At 41.4% G+C, this 7,153-nt stretch overlaps 1 long non-coding RNA gene across 1 annotated transcript; it reads left to right on the top strand.

Annotated features, from left to right (window-relative positions):
- The first annotated feature begins 578 nt into the window (after nucleotides 1-578).
- LOC119708293 lies at nucleotides 579-5,620 on the top strand. The gene is made up of 4 exons (XR_005259018.1): nucleotides 579-690; nucleotides 2,295-2,412; nucleotides 5,047-5,129; nucleotides 5,543-5,620. It is a non-coding gene; the product is annotated as an uncharacterized LOC119708293 (long non-coding RNA).
- The last annotated feature ends 1,533 nt before the right edge of the window (nucleotides 5,621-7,153 follow it).

Below are 7,153 nucleotides of genomic sequence, written 5' to 3'. Positions count from 1 at the left end.
TTGTCCACATCAACCCACCACACCTGTAAAGGAGTATAGAGATGATTTTGATGAGATCTGCCTGTGCCTTGGAAATGGGAGAAATGGTAGCAGGCAACATCTGGTGCTCAAGAGGGAAAAGGGAGATTTGCTTATGCTGGAGGGCAAGTACTGCTAAATTTTTAGTTCTGAGTACAAAGTATCTTTGCTCCTCCCCAGAGCCTGTAAGTCAGCTCAGGAGCGTGCTGAGTGGCCCTAGGGGCTCTGGGTAGCAAAGCGGCCCCTTACAGAGATAAAGGTGCCTGCTTTCCCCCCGAGGGTTGTAGTAGAGACCCTCTCACTGCAGAAAGACTAGAGCAGCTTTGCAGTTCTGAAACTCTCGTCCTGTGTTTCCACATACGGACCTTTCTGTTGAGACAGTGCATGAGGACCCTCAAGAATTGTGTTTGACCTTGTAACCTCCCTTCTGCCAAGTGTGAATACTTCATGCTGGCAGGAAACTCCTTTCCTGCTTCCTGCCTGAGCCATATTGGTGGCTTTGGGCCCTTAGAAATGGTTGGGATGCCTGCCCACCATTCAGTGCCTTTCTATTTCCTTAAATCTTTGCCAGAGAGTGGGGAAGGCCAAGGAAATGGCAGCTTCCACATCACTCAGAGAGACCTACCGAGCATGGGGAGCATCACCAGCCTCAAAAAAGACACCCTCATTCAAGTAAGTGTTTTCCTCCCTCAGCTGCTGTTGTTGCTAGGATAAAAATTTTGCTCCCTTTTTTTTTTGGACATTTCTTCCCTGCCTTAGTGTTTCTGGCTATTTTCACTCGGCTTTCACTTTGGATCTTAAAGGGTTGGGCAGGGAGAATGCTTTTCCAATTATAAGAGCCCATTTTTGTTTTCAGAAATGCTACCCTTATGCTGGAGCTGAATGCAGGAGAAGAGGCAGAGTTGTGCCTCCTCCTCTTCTTTTGGTGCTTTCTTTAGCTGGAAGTTTGACCTGACTTTGCCCTCACTTGGATTTCTGCGTTGAGTGCATGGGGAATAGCACCCATGCCAATAACATATTTTGCCTCCATGGTCATCCACTTCCAAGCCTTCTACTGCTGGAAGACAGTGCAGCCAGGGAAGACAATGCCTCCAAATTAAGGGAAGTAAATGACCTAGATGAAAAAACAAAGCAGAAAAAATGGTAACCTTTGCAGAGTTTATCAGGGAAAAACCTCAACACAGAGGTGGGAGAGACCATCAACATCGACAGCTCAGGCTCTGCCTCAGCCCTGGATGTCCAACTGCAGTGACACAGTCCCAGTTCCTCCATTCAATACTCTGCCGTGGAGCTAAGCCTTCAAGATGGGCAGAAATGGTGATATGGGTCCCATGCTGCATTTCCTTCAGTATTTCAAACAAGGACTTAGGCCCTGGGGTAGGTAGTAGCATCCTGACCCAGGAACAGGGGATGGAAAGGAGCCACACAAACTTAGTAATTATGAAACAGAAAAAAATCCAGCCTCCTATAGACACTATGAAGATTTCTCGTCTTTTAATTTGAAAAAGAAAAGGTGGGAGGTAAGAGTATTAAGATTGAAAAGCAGACTTTTATAGCTCAGCAGAACATGCAGACCTCTTGAACTAAGACACCGAGACAGAGCCTTTATCTGAGAAGAAAATGTGGAGGCTTTGTAAGTGAAGTTCTAGCAAGCTATTGGCACAGCTTCTAATAGCTTCTAAAGGCCCTCTTACTCCTTGGAAGAAATATTTGTAAGAAGCCTGAAATTTATTTTAAAATAAAGCAGCCATACTCGACTGTTAATTGGCAGAACAGTAGAATAAATTAAGCAAAGTCTAAGTATGTGTCTCAGTAAAGATAACAGAGCAGTGAGAGTTAGACAAGGCAGCAGGAGCCTGGGTTTCATGTGACATTTGCATATGAGTGGGGTGCTGGAACTGGATTTAGAACTAGTCAGCAGTTAGTGGAGCCTAGAGAATGATTCAGTTGTCTCCAAAGAAAACACAAGGCATGATTCAGATGTCATTTACAATGCCTTTGAGGAATCTAGACATCTCCATTGGGCTGTCAGATATGTCACAGGATCTACAGGGGACCTCAGGTCACCTGTAGTGACTGCTGGAGGCAAGGCAGATACCCAAGGCCATCTCAAATGGCACCAGAAGGCTAAGTTGAAGCAGTTAAATCAAATTGAAAATGCATCCTGTGGCCTAGGCACCACTGCTTGTCTTTTCTTCACTGACTATATTAGGAAATTAGATAAATTGTCACACTCCCTTTTGCACAGCATTATTAATGACAATCTTTTTATCCAGCTGCTGACCTTTTTGCCATGTTTGCTGAGCACATACATAAGCTGTAACAATTTATCTGGAAGAGGAAATCCCAAGTTTGCTAGGTTGAAAAGAAGCATTTACAAAGGCTAAAGAGAAGGTGAGGAGGAAGCTGGGCATGTTTCTTGTATAGCCTATACTTGCAACCAATTTGCGTTCATGATTTTGGGGAATGTACTAAGTCTAAATTGGAGTAGCTGTAAAGTAAATCTTCCCCTTCATTGCTCTTCAAGCATTTCTCATGCTTATGAGGTCATAGCAACAATATTTGTGACAAGATGAAATATGACAAATTACTTCTGTGGTTTACCAAAATTTCAAGTCATGCTGTGAAACAGTGACTCTGCATTTTAACCCCCAGCAGAAACTTGAGCAGTTTTTCCTGATTAAGTTCTTGAAATATGTGTTACAGACCTGTTGTCCTGTATGGCAGGACATAAGAGAGTTCACAATTCTTATTATGGGCATATAACACTAATTTTTGTAATATTTTTCATCTTACTGTTAAACTACTTGCTGTAGCCAACCATTCATTTTATGTGTCCTCATTCCCTCAGTAAGTGTTATTTAGCCTGGACCTAAAATCAAAATACTAGTAATACATAGATAATAATAGTGTTCTCCCACTAATGAAGTTCAAATAGCTACAGCCATTTTTCAGTCCATGTACTTCATCAGCCTCAAAAGTTACATTGTATTGCTATCTATTAGAAAAAGTGCTTCCCATTACTGAAAGATATAATTATATTCAATTTTAACAAAATTTAACTGTGAATTTTCAAAGGCCATCATATATGTTCCTTTCATAAAAAAAAAAACACAAACAAAAAACCCAAAAAAAACCACAAAAAGAAACAAATTAACAAAACCAAATCAAACCCAAAACAAGTCATCAAGCTTACATGCTCAAAACTAAGCAAGTAAAACAGTCCTTAATCATGAACTCAATAACGAGAATGAGAATAACTAGAATGAGAATGGCCACTTATCAAGATACTCCTTAGAGGCAATGGAGAGACATAGGCACCTCCTATTCATGCCATCCATAAGAAAGGAATTGAAAGCTAAATGGGATGACTTGCTTTCAGATGTCATGTTATTCAATTTAAAGAACAGAAATGTGTTCCTTAGACCAGATGTCTGACTTTAAGATGGTGACAGCTAGGTGTCCAACCTTATCAACCATCATTACAGTTAAATTCATTAGTGGAAAGCACTTCACAACAGCCAGACACTGCTTATGGCAGCAGTGCTGAAGACATGGAGGTAATGGCAAAGAGTCTCCCCTGCCCCCTATATGCAAATGTTTGGGTGCCAATCTACCTCTGTTGGTGAGCTATGGATGCCTTTCAGTGTCTCATTTTCAGCTTTTACACAGAGTGTTACTAGAGTAAAATGTCACTTTTCCTGATGCACTGGGAAATCAGTTTTGCCTAGCTGACTGAAAATAATATAAATACCTAAAGATGTGTTAAATGTTTTCTAATAAACTGCTTTTGAATCATCCAGTCAATGACTGTTTGGAACTAGAAGAGAAAGATGTTTTTCTTATAGCAGAAGCAGTTTTCTTGTCCAGCACTGAAGTGCATCTTGGAACGGGACATTTCTCAGCACAGATTCAGATGCAAAAATTTCCACTGCTTTCTTTATCAGCATTCAGAAATGCAGCCTTGTTTACTACCATTTAGTTATGATGGTACACTACAGAGTGTTAAATTGGTATCTCATTAACTGGAGGATCATATGTAACCACATTATTTTCACAAATGAGTTGCCTTCTGAATATTGTTTTTTGTATCCTTCCTCAGCCTAAGGCAGGGAGGTCAGCATTGGGATAAACAAACCTTATGCAAATTCTGGTACCCTGCTTTTATTTCTTTGCATGCTTTCGTGCTTCTCTTTGGGCTTACAACTGCATCAACACAGCAAGGGTGCTTTCTGAGCCTGGCACACACTGGCTGCTTATTCCAGTCTCTCTGATGGCACTTCTTGTGCCTGCAGTGCAGTCTGTGGCCATGTGAGCACTTGTCAATCATTTCTGTGAAGTCTGGTGGCCTGACCTGGCCTCTGAGATGACTGACTTTGTGAAAGCAGTGATCACATATCTTTTCTACTGCTTATTCTCCTGCTGGAATAAAACACATGGTAGAGAGAAGTAATGACATCTGGAATCATTGCCCATTGCTACATGAAGGAATGTTTAAGCCCTGGAGTTAACTTAGCCAAATATTCGGAATTCATTAATCAGAATCCAAACCATTTGAATGATGTCTTAAAAATGAGGACTTAAAAATAATAAATGAGCTAATTCCTCCCTATTATGCACCTATGGATTTTCCAGTTTTTCTTTGCAGCTATGTATTAAATAGACAGAGGGGTAGGTATTAAATAGACAGTCTGTTTAGTCTATGATTTCAGTAGAGAAAGTTACCGAAAAACACCCAAAATATTAAGACATTGTACTACACAGAAACAAAGAGAGCAGGTCTCTATATTTGTCCATATATTTCAGTTAATAAGTACTTATTGATGACATAACAGATTTTTTTAGACTAAGCTGAGGTGCGTTTTCTTACAAGATGAGTTTGGATGCCTGAAATAAAGCATTTTCTCACACCTTTTAAATTCCAGTCAGGCAAACTCAGCAGGGATGTATGTATTTTTCCTGTAGTTCATTAAGTTCCAGCATTACCTGCAAATATTTATCTGTTGGTTGCCTTGTCTTTTATTGAAGATGTTTCTGAAAGATGCTTTGGTGAAATTAGTCTTTTCTTCAAGGAGATCTATAATCTTGAGATTGTGGAAGAACATTTCTTGGTAAGTCCGTCTTTCTCAAAAAGAGATTTGAACAGTTTGTCTCACACTGTGTACTTGTTCTAAGTGCAAGAGTGTCACTGCCCTCGGGCTCAGCTTCCATCTCTTCTGGAACCCATGTATCCCACCAGAGTGCTCTCCAGCAAGTGAGCTGTCTTCACAGCCAACATCAACATTATTTGTAAAAACATAAGAGGTTTCTGATATGTCTCATCTGTCAGAAACAAGATGAGTGACAACCACAGCAGTAGTCACTAGAGGAATCGCTCCAAAAGCCATCACTGAATCTGTTTTAGACACACACATATATATACACACATAAACTATTGAGTCATGATATTTAAGTTAATGTTTTTCCTATGTTCATAACTGAATATTCTTTCTTATAAGTACGAATTCCTTTCTTACTCCTTTAGCTCAAAACACTTCCATACTGGCTGTACCAAAACACGTGAGAAGATTTTCACTGGATTGTACAAAGGCATCTTCATAAGGTAGGTCTTGGCTGTGATGTAAAAGACCAAGCTGTAGGCACAGAATTTTTAAATGCAGTGTAGGCCTAACACAAATGATATAATCTTTTTTTTTTTTTTCTGAGTGACATATGGACTGGTAAAGCTGAAAACCAATGAGACTTTCCTCAATCTGAGGTACAGTGGATTCCTACAGTGTTTCAGGTTTATCAGTATTCAAGCAGAGGAATAGATGGCTGTAGTGGGTTGACCCTGGCTAGATGCCAGGCACCCACCAAAGCCACTCTTGCACTCCCTTCTGCAGCTTGGCAAGGAAGAGAAAATAGGAAGGAATAAGGGTTCATGGATTGAGATAAGGGCCAGGAGAGATCGCTCATCAAATACAGTCATGGGCAAAACAAGCTTGAATTAGAGATATAAACTGAATTTATTGCTAACAAATCAGAGCAGGATAATGAGAAGCAAAAAAACACTTTCCCCCTGCCCATCCCTCCTTACCAACTCTACCTCCTTCCCCAGTGTCACAGGGAGAAGGGAATGGGGGTTATGAATTCTTGTTTTTCCTGCTGCTCAGGGAGGGGAGTCATTGCCCCTGTAGGGTACCTCCCATGGAACACCGTGTACAGCTGCAACAGGAGTCCATTCCATGGGCAGCAGTCCTCCCCAGACTGCAGCAGCGTGGATCATGCTTCCGCAGAGTGCAGTTCTGCAAGGAAAGGCTTCTCCAGCCAGGGATCCTCTCTCCATGGGCCTCCCACAGGGTGACAGCCTCCTCTCAGGGATCCACCTTCTCTGGTGTGGGTCTCCTCCATGAGCTGCAGGTGGATCTCTGCGTCCCTGTGGATCTCCATGGTCTGCAGGGGCACAGCTGCATCACCATGGGCTGTACCATGGGCTGCAGAGAAATCTCAGCTCTGGTGCCTGGAGCACCTCCTGCCCCTCCTTCTCCACTGATCTTGGTGTCTACAGGGTTGTTCCTCTCACATGTTCTCACTCTGCTCTTCTCTAGCCACAACTACAACTATGCTACAACTTTTTTCTTTCTTCTTAAATCTGTTATCACAGAGGTGTTATCACCATTTCTAATTGGTTCAGCCATGACCAGCAGCACATCTGTCTTTGGAGCTGCCAGAGATTGGCTCTGCTGGAGGCAGAAGAAGCTTCTGGTAGATTCTCACTGATGCCACCACTGTAGCCCACGTGCTACCAAAACTTGGCCATGCAAAACCAATCCAATGGCATATAATAAGCTGCAGATATTATTGTAATACTAATTGTAATATCCTAAAACAAATTTAAAAGGTTAGTCTGTATAATTAATCAATTTGAGGAAAATAATAACATAATGTGCCCTTCCTGATGATGACTGAAGGCCAAGACTCTTAACACAAGGCTGATGTCTGGTGTTCACATACATCAATCCAATTCATTTCATTGCAACTATTCTGAAAGGATTTTTTCAATTTTAATCTACGTATTTCGATCTCATTGGGTCATGAGTCATCATTTTCTGTTATGGTGCTGTATTTTTTCCACTATTTTCCTTTCACCCTT

This window comes from Motacilla alba, chromosome 1A, assembly GCF_015832195.1.
Source record: "Motacilla alba alba isolate MOTALB_02 chromosome 1A, Motacilla_alba_V1.0_pri, whole genome shotgun sequence".
NCBI classification, from domain to species: Eukaryota; Metazoa; Chordata; class Aves; order Passeriformes; family Motacillidae; genus Motacilla; species Motacilla alba.
This window is presented reverse-complemented; position numbering and strand designations above follow the sequence as displayed.